Source organism: Chionomys nivalis, chromosome 13 (assembly GCF_950005125.1).
Source record: "Chionomys nivalis chromosome 13, mChiNiv1.1, whole genome shotgun sequence".
Classification (NCBI taxonomy): Eukaryota; Metazoa; Chordata; class Mammalia; order Rodentia; family Cricetidae; genus Chionomys; species Chionomys nivalis.
The window spans coordinates 54,628,113-54,641,093 of record NC_080098.1 but is presented as its reverse complement, the minus strand read 5'-3'; positions in this window follow the sequence as shown (position 1 = coordinate 54,641,093).

Sequence of the window (12,981 nt, the reverse complement as noted above, 5' to 3'; positions counted from 1 at the left end):
AGATGGGTCTGAACAGGCTCTGAAGACCGAGCCCAGTGCCAAGGAGATGTGCTAACTGCACACACATACAAGTTACTCCAACCTCTACTCCTTGCCAGAAGCCTGGGATGGTAGATAAATTTTCTGAGGGCCAAAGTCAAGGACCCTAAAGGTTACTGTCATGCTAAGGACTGTGGAAAGAGTATAATTATGTTTTTCATCTGCCCCTTGAATACAGAATGTGCCCCAAATAAACAGAAGCTTGTTGTGCAAGTACAGCTTCAAGACAAGACCCCTAAAAGCCTTCCAGTGAGCTCTGTACCACCGTTTCTCCACCCCTGAATCTCTCCCTAGACACGAGAAGGCCAATAAGAAGTAACTCTACAAAAAAAACTCCTGCAAGCCACACATGATGGTGTCCAGCACATGGGAGCCAGTGATGGGAAAGGTCAGTCTGGATCACTTAACAAGGACTCATCTCAAAGTTAAATAACAAATGAAATATCTCCAGTGGTATCCTGGATAGGACAGTATAGCCGGGAAAAGAAAGAGCAAGAGATCGTAGCAGAAAGGGGCTAGAATTAAAGGGTATAGTTCATAATACTGCATTCATGGTGGTTCGTGGAAGATGAGAAATGTTACAATAGTGTAAGATGGTACCTTACAATCACAGGAGACACCAGGCATGGTCTATACAGGAACTCCCCACTGTGTGTGAAAACTTTCTGGAAGGTCAGGACTAGAATAGGAGCAGGAGAGTGGATTCAGTCACTAAGAGCACTTGCTGCTCTTCCAGAGGACCCGAGTTCTGTTCCCAGCCCCCACATCAGATGACTGCCCCAGCTCCAGGGCTCTGATGCCTCGGGCTTCCAAGGGCACCTTCACATAACCACATGCGGAGATACATATCTAAAAATGATTTCAGAATAAAACTATTTTTTTAAAATGCTGAGTTTGTTTTTGCTTTGTGTGGTTCAAGGGCTCTGTTTATTTGTTTTGATGATCTTTTCTTTTGAGACAAGACCACACTCTGCAGTTCATGCTGGCTTGGCACTGACTGTGTAGTCAGGCTGGTCTCAAACTCTCAGCTCTCCTTCTGCCTCAGACTTCTGGGTGCTGGGATTAACTATGAAACCCAGATAAAAGCTGTCTTAAAGCCTAAGTGTTCCTGTGGCTTTAGTGTGAGGACGTGGCAGGTGATGTCCTTCACTGAAGGAAACGATATGAACCTTTATTCTGATTTGATTAGTCACAGGACGTCCGCGCCACTAAGATTTTACGTCATTTACTTCACATTTACTAAGGTTATTTCCACTTTCACCTGCGCATGAGGCACGAGAGAGATCCACACTTCCATCTGACCAGTGGTTCTCAACCTTTCTAATGCTGTGACCCTTTAATACAGTTCCACATGTTGTGGTGACCGGCAAAATTTATTTTCGCTGCTACTTCATAACTGTAATTTTGCTACTGTTATGAATCATAATGTAAATATCTGGTATGTGGGGTATTTGATATGCAACCCCAAGGGAGTCACGACCCACAAGTTGAGAACCATTAGCTTCTAACCCCTTTACCTTCCTATTTTTGTTTGCTTATTTAATTTTCTTGCAAGTGATAATATAAATGTAACAAAAGTATAATTTTTGAGTTCATCATCAAGCAGAGTTTCTAAAACTCAGGAGGGAAATGGCAATTTCTGGTTTACCAGTATCCTACTCCCTTTGGCTTTTCTTCCTCCGCCTGGGAATCTTTTATTATGATTAGGGATGATCTTCCTCCAGTCATTCTTTAAGGACAGGTCTGCTTGCAGTAAGTTGTGGGTTTTCCTTTTGAAATTACAGTTGACTCTCCTATCTGTAGGCTTTGCCTACATTCAGTCCAATGGCATATACCGATAGTCCTAGCTGAAACAGAGGATCACAAATAAAGCTCCCTTAGCTATATTGGCAGACTTAGGGGAGGTACAGACAAAGTAGAGCCTGGAGTTTGTAACTCAATAAGTAGAATGCTATCTAAGAATACACAAAGCCCTGCATTTGGTCCTTAGAACCACATAAACTCCATGATGGTGTTGGCTTGTGACCCCAGTACCAGGAGATAGAGGCAAGAATATTAGTTCAAGGTCATTCTTAGCTAAATAGAGAGTTCAAGGCCAGTCTGTCAGACTCTGTCAGAATGAAGGAAGGAGAAATAGAGGAGGAGGGAGGGAGGGGAGGAAAGGCAAAGGAAAAAGAAGTAACATTAGCCTTTTCTTCCTTTCGGGACTAGACAATGAAATGGTTCATCTTTTGTGATTCCTCACAGGTGCCCAGGGTTCTGCTGATTCCCAGTCCCAATTTTCTCCATGTTATCAGAACGAATGGATTCTCCTGGTAGCTCTAAAGACCTGGCCCTCCTGATGCATCTGCTATCATCTATACTGTTCAGCCTAATCAGCAAGTTTAAATTTTTTTCTGCAACATGTCAGTATAAAATATAAGGCCTCTGCTTTGATGTGAAGATTTGCAGCTCTCCATTTGTGTTCGGATGTGTGGTTGACAATGCAAGTGACAGCTTTCATTTGGGTGATGTGGGAACTTTCTACATCTGCTTGATTTCTGTGCTGTCGCCAATTTGTCTTTAAATAAAAGGAAACCCACAACTCTTTGGGTCGTTTCCAGGTTTACACCAAAACTGAAAGATACAGAAGTTTCCCACCTGCCCTCCATACTTCCCCCTTGGGCCCCACCCCCACCAGAGTGATACAGTTGTTACAACTGATAAACTTCTTTGACACATTATTATTACAGAAAACCTATAGCTACCTCACTTGGTGGTGTACTTCCAGATGCGCTATGACACCCACCCACCACCAGGGACTCACCTGGAACAGGTCTCCCCTAAAATGACTGTGCTTTCCCTCATCCTCTGCATTCCCAGAAATGGAGGGGGGGGGTTTCATTTTATTTTGCTTTGTTTTGTTTGTTTTTACTGTTGTTACGGTTTTGCCTTCTCCAGAAGCATACAGAGTTGGAATCACAAACTCTCCAGGTTTTCAGTCGGGGTTCCTTCACTCAGGGTGATGTACATCAGTTTGCTCCATGCCTCGTTTTCATTGTTGTTTTGTATTAGTTTTTGTTCTTAGCCCTGAGTGATAAATTTTCCACTATTTTGTTGACCCACACTTTGTCTCTCCCAAGAGTTTTCAATTTGTGGGTTGTGACCCCTTTTGGAGTCAAATGACCCTTTCCCAGGGGTCACCTAAGACCATTGGAAAACACAGATATTTACATTATAATTCACAACAGTAGCAAAATTATGGTTATGAAGTACCAACAAAAATAATTTTATGGTTGGGGGCTCACCACAACATGAGGAACTGTATTAAAGGGTCACAACATTAGGAAGATTGAGAACCACTGGTCTAACCATTCACCTCCTGAGGCAGAGAAAGGGTGAAGCTACACCTGGGAAGGTGGAGGAGCCTGGATAGGAGTAGGGTTTTCATGCCCACTTGAAGAGGGCTGGCACGAGGTCTTCAGAAAAAAAGAGGCTTCCTGGAGCCAGCTTCCCAACCCCCAGAAGCGCGACTGTCTCCAGTGACTTAGCTTTACTTGTCTGATTTTTCAGATAAGCGTCTGGGTGTTGACACCCTTTCCTCCAACTGACAAGCGCATGCCAATTTCCCCCTTTTACTTGAATAAATCTATTAAGCATGCTGGAGCTTCTCCAGTAAGAGTCTGATGGTGTAGTCCATCAAGGAATGCAAGCCACTATGCTGAAGGGGGTTGTTTTGATCTGATGGCAATGCATAACAACACACAGGAAGCACCCAGAGTTACAAGTTGCTTGAATGGGAATGACCTTCAAAAGCTCATGTATTTGCATGCTCAGTTCCTATTTGGTGGACTGTTTAGGAAGGATCAGGAGGTGTGAGCTGCTTGGAAAAGACGTGTCTCTAGGGTTGGTTTTTCAAAATCTCATGCCAGGCCCAGTCTAGCTCTCTGCCTGCCCTCCTGCCCAGCTGCTTCCACACCCCCAGCTATGATGATCATGGACTAACTCTCAGAAACTACAAGCAAGCCCCCAATTAAATACTTTATTCTCTAACTCCTCTTGGTCATGATGTCTCTTCACAGCAGCAGAGCAGCAACTAAGACACTAGGTTATCAGGGAGTTCCAGAAATAATTAGGTTTGCTACAGCCTGTGGGAATGGGGAGGGGGGTTACAGTAGCCTGCCAGTTCCTCAGGCTGAAACCACAAGTTGATCTCCGTCTCTGTGTGCTTCATGGATGGCTGCTATGAATGATGTTCCTGCAGACCTGGGTGTGAGTCTCCAGGGATGGTCCCAGGCTTGGAATCCACAGGCTTGTTCTCCTTAATTGTCACCCAGCCTGTCTGTACAACAGTTAGATCCTCCCAGACCATGGTACCCTCTGGCCCTGGGTGTGTGTATTTCTCCAGACAGGTAGAGGAAAGAAGTCCCTTCAGGTTGATGTCCTGCTCCTTGAAATGATCCCTCAAAGCCTGCATAAATTTCAGATCTCCGAGGTGGAGCCCCTTCTGTCTAAAATACTTGATGATCTCTCTCCCAAGCCCCACTGAACACCATACGGCTTAGTAACAATAAAGGTATACCCATTGCTGGCCATGTTCCCCAACGGCCACTTGAGCTTAAACCTGTTTGGCTTCTTATATGGCATTATTTGCCCAAGCTTTATATGGAGGCTCGTAAAACTGACTCTCCTAACACGTGGACTGAGAAGGACAGGACAGGTAACAGCCGAATAGCCGTCACCGCCTCGGTCACTCCCAACATCCATCCTGATCTTCACAGGGAAGAAACCCAGTCCTCCCCGCTTTCAGCAAGTCAGGCTATAGGCTCTGCTGTTTCCCAGCACTTCACACAGTGCCTGGCACACACTAAGGTGCTCGATAAATATTTGTTCGACGATGGAATTTTCTTGGGTAAGTCCTTGGGCGGGAAAAGAAAACATATAGGGACGCCTCCTCCACCGTCCTCTACTCTCTGTGAGACGATCACGTTAGAACATGGATGAGCAAGTATGTTTCTGACCCTTAAAATAAGTTATGGACTGTGATGGCAAATATTAAATCATTTGGTAAACACTACAAGAATGTCAGGGCTTTAATCCCATTACCCTCTCTCTATGAGGACATCAGAACAGGATGATAGAAGCTAATTTTAACAGTCGCTTCTACTACCTAAATGTGTACAAATCACACTTCTAAAAATGAGACTTTCCTACAGAAATAAAACTAAAATTTGCCAATACACCTCAGAGTAAAATGTTATTTAAGGACTAGTAAAACATTTATTTTCCCAGTGTCTGAATAGGACACTTGTTCTCATAATTTTCCTTCACGTCCCTCACCAGAACTGAATCTCCTGGCATGGGAAGCAGATTCCTTCACATGCCCTCTGGATGCACACTCACACCTGCCTCCAATCCCACCTCCCCAGCACAGGCAGGAGAAAGAACCTCCTGGCAATGCCAGCAGGACATGGCTGCTGTTGCCAGGCACACTCTGCTCAATGAAGAATGGGCTCTGCCCATGCCCTTCACTGGGAACTGAGGGGAAAGAAAAAGCTGTTTGTGTTCCGCTAATAAAATGAAGATGTTATCACTCATGTGTGTGTGTGTGTGTGTGTGTGTGTGTGTGTACTCACCCAGGGCTAAGCATGTTGTTACTGCAACTACTTTATTCTGTGTCATTTTCTCTTACCTTTGAGCAGAGGGGTTCAGTAAACAGCTTTCGCAAGGCCTTTGCACGGCAGACATATTTCCCTTAGCAAAATCCCAAGGTCTCAAAGGGACGCTTCCCAGAGAGGCTCCCACGCCTGTCAGGTTGCTACAGGTCCCAGGGGGAGGAAGCTGGCAGAGTGGCCAAGGAACCAAGTTTTGGGCCTGAGCCAGGAAAATCATTGCCTCTCAACCCAGAGCTGAGGCAAGCTGGTGGACACACACCATCTCAGAACATCACTAGGCACGCAGGTCACTATCAAACACTCTAAAGAAGGCTTTGGTTTGGGCTGATCAAAAGCCAATAAACACCTTCTGTGAGTGTATGCATGGTCTACTGTAGATTGGAAGGCAGAGTGGTTAATACATCATGAAAGGTGCTACAGGGGACATTTATAGGAGAAGCAATGTCTGGGTGAACCCAAAGGAATCTGGGAAGGCTTCACTGGCTGAGAGAGGGAGATTTAAGACTTAGAGCATGGCTGGAGGCTGTTTCTTCTAAGAAGGACCATGTTAAGTGACTGGTGCTACATTTACTATGGAGAACCCAGCAGGCTTTCTCTCTGCTTAAGGAAGCAGCTTTCAGTATAATGGGGTAGGCTATAACTGAACAAAATGAATAAATCTGTAACTAATAATTTTAGCACTAAATACATGAGGTAGCCTTTAATAAAACTTTTCCCCAGCCTGGTCCCAAACAATAGATCAGAGACAAACTATGAATTATAAATGCTCAGCCGATAGCTCAGGCTTGTTAGTAGCTAACGCTTACATTTAAACCAACCCGTTTCTATTAATCTATGTATTGCCATGTGGCTCATGGCTTACCTGTCCTACAGCATGTCTTGCTTCCTGTGCCACTAACTGGCATCTCTCCTGACTTCACTCTCCTTCTTCCTATCATTCTCAGTTTGGCTTTCCCGCCTGACTTCCTGCCCAGTGACTAGCCTGTCAACTTTTACTAACCAATGAGATGAAAGTAATGCATATTCACAGTGTAGAGAGGGATTGTTCCACACCACTAGCCACTGCAAGAAACCCAAGGAAAAGAATTTCAAACTGAGGAAACAGAAAGGTGCAGAGGCCCAGGGAGAACCGCCATGCAGAACCTGGCATTCTTCAGAGCTGCTGGAGGTGACTAGTGACACAGAGTCCGTGTGGGTAGGAGGTATGGTCTGAGCTTGGAAGGACGATCCGGAGATGCATTACACATGGGTCTGAGAAACTGAAGTCTTCAGAGACTAAAGGGAAGGTGCTGATAAGCCTTACTAGGTAGAGTATAGCCTAACGCGTAATTTTGAGTGGTTTAATGGGCTGTTGTGTGCAGTATAAAAGCCAGATGCATTGATCCAGGTGGGAGAGGGTGAAGATAGGAGGGGGTGGAATGAAAGGGAAAGGCACTGTGGAGGTGGGGGATTCTACAGGGAAGCAAGCTAGGGTGAAGGGCAAAACCAGAAATGTTGCTATAAACATTTAGACGGAGGTCCCTCTGAGATACCCTAAGGTCCTCAAGTGAACAGGAGAAGCATTTGCTAGATTAGAGGCATTTGTGGGATAAATTAATTTCCTGAGTCCTGGTGTTGGAGGTCCACAATCAGAAATACTTGGAAGGCTGAGGCAGAGGGATTACAAGTCTTAGATCCCATCTCAAACCAAAAACAGGTCAATGAGATGACTGAGTGGGTAAAGACACAAACCTGGCAACCTGAGTTTGATCCCTAGAACCCATGTAAGGATAGAAGGAGGGAACCAAACTTTACGAAGTTATTTGCTGACCTGCACACGTGCTATGTGACATGCACACCCATACAAATATCTGTGTATGTGTGTTACACAAACATACTAAAACTTAAGAAGGAAAGAAAAACCAATCTCATTTTTCCCCCTTTGGATTTTCGAGACAGGGTTTCTCCGTAGCTTTTGGTTCCTGTCCTGAAACTAGCTCTTGTAGACCAGGCTGGCCTCGAACTCATAGAGATCTGCCTACCTCTGCCTTCCGAGTGCTGGGATTAAAGGCGTGCACCACCACCGGCCGGCTAACCAATCTCATTTTTTTTGGGGGGGGGGATTTTTCAAGACAGGGTTTCTCCATAGCTTTTTGGTTCCTGTCCTGGAACTAGCTCTTGTAGACCAGGCAGGCCTCGAACTCACAGAAATTTGCCTGCCTCTGCCTCCCGGGTGCTGGGATTAAAGGCGTGCGCCACTACCGCCTGGCACCAATCTCATTTTTAAAAACAAAATTTATCTACAGAAAGTGGTGCCATTATCCCCTTTGTCAGATATTTTCCTGTCATTTCAGTTACCTGTCGTCAACCACAATAGGACAGTATTAAATTGGAAGCTTCATTATTAGATAATTTCTGAGTTTTAAACTCTGTGTCATTCTTCACAGTGTAATAATATTCCACAAAGCAAATCCCCTAGAATATTACTGCTTCTCAACAAGATCTTCTCAATTCTGACAGAAGAAAAAGCCTGGGATCCCAGCATCAGGAGAAAGAAGCAGCTATAACTGTTAAAAAAAAATTCACTGTCATGATGAAACTGTATTTCTCTTGATTCTTTGTCTGTTTTTTAAATATGATATTCAGAGAAAGAAAAGAAAGCCTTTGTGGTGCTTTGGAAGAAAACGGTTCCCAAAGGGAGTGGCAATATTAGGAGGTGTGGCCTTGTTGGAGGAAGTGTGAAACTATAGAGGCGGATTTTGAGGTCTCATACAGGCTCAAGATTACTGCCCAGTGATTGAGATCACTTCCTGTTGCCTGCACAAGATGGAGAACTCTCGGTTACTTCTCCGGCACCACCCCTGACTGAATGCCACCGTGCTGCACCTTGTTGGCAGAGGAAGTCTCAAAACAGCCTGGTATAGACTCTGTTGTGTGGTTTTCATTGGTAACTCTAAGGAAGATTTATAATGAAAAGGAGCAAACTGAGCAGAGTAAATTACAAAATGTAAAATGTAAGGAGAAAGGGAACACCTGGAAATGGAATGAAGCTAAATGCTGAATTTGTGAAGATAAATAGATTAAGAAATGGAATAAAGGGAATGATGACCTCAGGGCAAGATCCCACCTTGCTAGATTTTCAATTTGTGAAAACAAATTAAAGAAAACCTTAGAGCCGGGTGTGGTGGTGCACAACTTTAATCCTAGCTTTTGAGTCCAGGTTTTTGAGTTTGAGGCCAATCTGGTCTGAGGAGCAAATTCCAGAATTGTCAAGCTTAGGCAGTAAACAGAACCATCGACAACAGAAAGGTGGTGAAGATGAAACTGGACAAGGGGCCATCCATGTTCCAGCCCAGCAAGCAGCAGAACTTGGCAGCTTCAGTCATAGTTCTGGCTTTAGAGTCAAGAATAGGAGAAAAGGGGTTATGGAATTTGCCTCTGAGACTAAGGAAAGCCACTGAGGACAGGTATGTGTCAGGGATGTCTCTGAATGGAGTCAGAGGCCATTGCGTGAAGTTGTGGAGTCCAAGCTTGGATTGCCTTGGAGACACCAAGATGTTGGAGATGCCAGAGCCATAGCATACCTGCTGAGGAGAGCTGCTAACGGGAACGGAACCAGCGCAAGAGAAAAAGTGTGTTTCAGTCAACAAAACTGAAAGGAGTTGGAGGTCTAAAACTCTCTTTGACATCAGACATAGAGTTGCAGATTTTGGAGTTTGCCCAACTGGTTTTCAGTCTCGCTTTGGTCCAGTATTTCCTCACTGTGCTCTTTCCCCTACATTTTGGAATGGTAATGTGTATCCTGTGTCATTAGATGTTGGAAGTCTGTGGTCTGCTTTTGATTTTGATTTTACAGGAGACTACAGCTAAGAAATTACATGAATCTCAGAAGAGACCTTGAACTTTAGACTCTGAAAGAAGTTTGAGACTGTTATGGGCTATGAGACTATAGGGACTTTTGAAGTTGGACTGAATGCATTTTTGCCTTATGATATGGTTACAAAACCTTTGGGGGCAAGGGAATGAAATGTAGTGGTTTAAAAGAAAATGCCCCCCCCAAGGGGAGTGGCACTATTAGGAGGTGTGACCTTGTGGGAGTGGGTATGGTCTTGTTGGAGGAAGTGTGTCACTATGGAAATTGGTTTTGAGGTATTTTATATGCTCGAAGTACCACCCATTGTCTGAGAGCTGCTAGCACAAGGTGTAGGGTTCTCAGCTCTTTCTCCAGTGCCATGTCTGCCTACACGCTGACATGTTGCCCCATGACGATAATGAACTAAACCAATGACTCTGTAAGACACCCAATGATGTTTTCCTTTCTAAGAGTTGCTGTAGTCATGGTGTCTCTTCACAGCAGTAGAGACCATAGCTAAGAGAGCCTGGGAATCCATGAGCAGGATTAACTTACATGTAAACACGCGACACTTGGGCCACCTACTGATGTATGGCATGATATGATAACCATTTATTCATAGAACTTTTAAAAATCTCTACTTTTCGTACTTTGTTCTTCATCTTTTAAGAGCTCTAACATTTAAATGGATATTAGGTTTGGGATGGTATAATGGAAGAACTGATTCATCAGTGATGCAATATTTTACCTTGGTTCAGGTTTGCAAAAGATTACACATACTCTGTGTGCTGTTTGGGTGTGTAGTTTAGGTATGTTCTACACCTGAGAAATCCAGGGGTGGGCTCGCCTTCAGGAACTTTAAAGCACTGGAATTATTAGAGTCTTTTTCTTTCTAATATATTTCTTTGACTACTCTAATTCTGCATGTGTTGAATACATATATACTTGTGGGTTTTGTGTGTATATATCCCACTGTGGTAGAAAAAAGTAGCCAGAAACTAAATTTCCAATGTCGACCTTCTCTTTCTTTGCCTGAATCTCTACTTCTGATTCCAGTGAAAGGACCAGAGATGCAAGATTCACTGAGCCACTGAAGCACTGAGGCCCCATAAGCCCAGGCTGTTCTTGCCAAATCACATTTGCAAGCTGTACTGTGATGGAAAGCCTAAATGTCTCCCACAGCACAGCTGAAGTATCATCTAACCAACGAACAATTTCCCTGACATGCTCTGAAACCTAGACAACCCCTAAAACAGCACAGCTGAACATACAGGGGAAGGAAAAGGTCCGGGGAGCAGTCTGGAGTCACCATCGTCCTCACTGGTCTCTCAGGGACATTGCACTCTAAGAGCTGTCCAGCTGCAAACAACGGCAATGTCATACGTCCTCACTTGGCTCCAACTGCCGCCTTCTTGTCATTTACTATGACTTTAGGTCAGGCTGGAAAGAGTTAAAAAAGCAACCTCTTGGGAAGAAATGTTCCCTCCTACTACAGGAAGACTATGGACACACTTGCTTCTCCTGTCCCGTGTTACAGTAATGGACTGGCTCTCCTATCCCAGAAGCAGAGTAGAGTAAACTCATAGTCTTCCATGTGTGTGATGGCCATGTCTTATGACTGACTATCCACATCGTTTTTTTTGGGGGGGGGGGTGTCGTGTTTTGGTTTTGTTGCTGTTTTGGGTTTAGTTTCATTTGGGTTTTGATAAGTCAAAAGTGTGTGCTGCTGTAGAATAAACCTCTTGTATACTGTAAAGATTTGATACACAAATTGGTTTAATAAAATGCTGATTGACCAGTAGCCAGACAGGAAGTACAGGTGGGATGACCAAACTAAGGATGATGGGAAAGAGAAGGGCGGAGTCAGAAGTCACCAGTCAGACACAGAAGGAGCAGAAGATGAACATGCTATGCTGATAAATGTACTGCCACGTGGCAGAGCATAAATAAGGAATACAAATTAAATGTAAGAGCTAGTTAGTAATAAGCCTGAGCATTTACAAATAATATTAAGTCTCTAGGTGGTAATTTGTGAAGCAGTCACTGGGTATTTGTGAACAGGCAGGCAGGAGAAAAATGTCCGATTTCAGTGTTCCTATGTGACATTTTCTCACATATATGACATCACCATTACTGATCTCTCCAACTGTGATACATGACATTCATCCTCCGCCAACTGCCTTAGTTTGAGATTGTCCACCTGTTGAGGCCTACCCTTGACAAATGTATACTCTGTGTCAGTCTGCTCTAGCTGCCATAATGTATACAAATGTATACACTGTGTCAGTCTGCTCAGCTGCTGGAATGTATACTCTGTGTCAGTCTGCTCCAGCCGCCTTAACAAAACTAACAAAACGCCATAGACTGAGTGGCTTATAAACTTCAGAACTCAACGCTCACAGTTCCTGAGGCTGAGAAATCCCAGATCAAGGAACCTGTGTCTGGGTCTGGTGAGGGACTTCTGGTGCATAGATGTTCTGGCTGTGGTCCTCATGTGGTAGACAGGAAGAGAAAGCTTCTTCAATAAGGGCACTGATACTAGTCCCGAGGGTGGCATCCTTGAGATCTAATCATTTTCCAAGTTGCTTCATCTCTTAACATGTCACCTTAGGATTAGGATTCCAACATTTGATGGGGACACATTCAGAACACAACACCAACCATCTCGCAAGTTCCTGCTCCATCTTGTCCCTTTCCCATGAAGAGTATTCTGCACACACCTGTCTCCACTTTAACTTCTTCAAACTGGCTTCTACCTTCCCCTGTGTGCGCCACCATTAGCCTTAGTCCATCAAAGCCAGGAGCTTTGCAGATTTCTCACAGCAACTAACACACACGACTTGGTCTCTGTTCTTATAACACTCTTGCCTCACAGCTTGAATGAAGTCCTCTGCTGATTTTATCCTGTCTCGTTCGTCTCTGGTTCTTTGTTTCTATTCTTTCTGGATCATCCATTCTTTCACCAGCAGCCACAACAGACGTAAAATCTAAATTGTATCCCTGCTCAAAAACATTTCAACAGTCTCCAACCTTCCCAGCCTCAAAATCATGCTATGCCCTTGTCATTTGCTGTGTGGTTTTGTTATCCTTCCGCTCCTCCCACCTCCTTAAGGCCTCAGTATCCTCCCTCAGAGACTTTGCTTTTACTTTGTTCTTCCCTTCTGGAATAATCTTTCCTCCCTCACCAAAACTCTTTACCTCCCGCAAGCTCTGCCTTGATGCTTCTCTGTGTCACTTCCCCCCAAAAACTTCATTTGACTCTAAGTAACTTTCCAGTAACAGATGCTCACAGCACCCTCTACAGGTTTTCTGGTAGTATTTAGCACAGTTTAATTAACTGATCTCATGTGTTTATCAGTCCTCCACCTATGGACTCAACCATATTCAGGGGGAAAAAAAACACCTGAATCTGTAGTGAACACACAGAGACTTTTTTTCTTATCATTATTCCCTAGG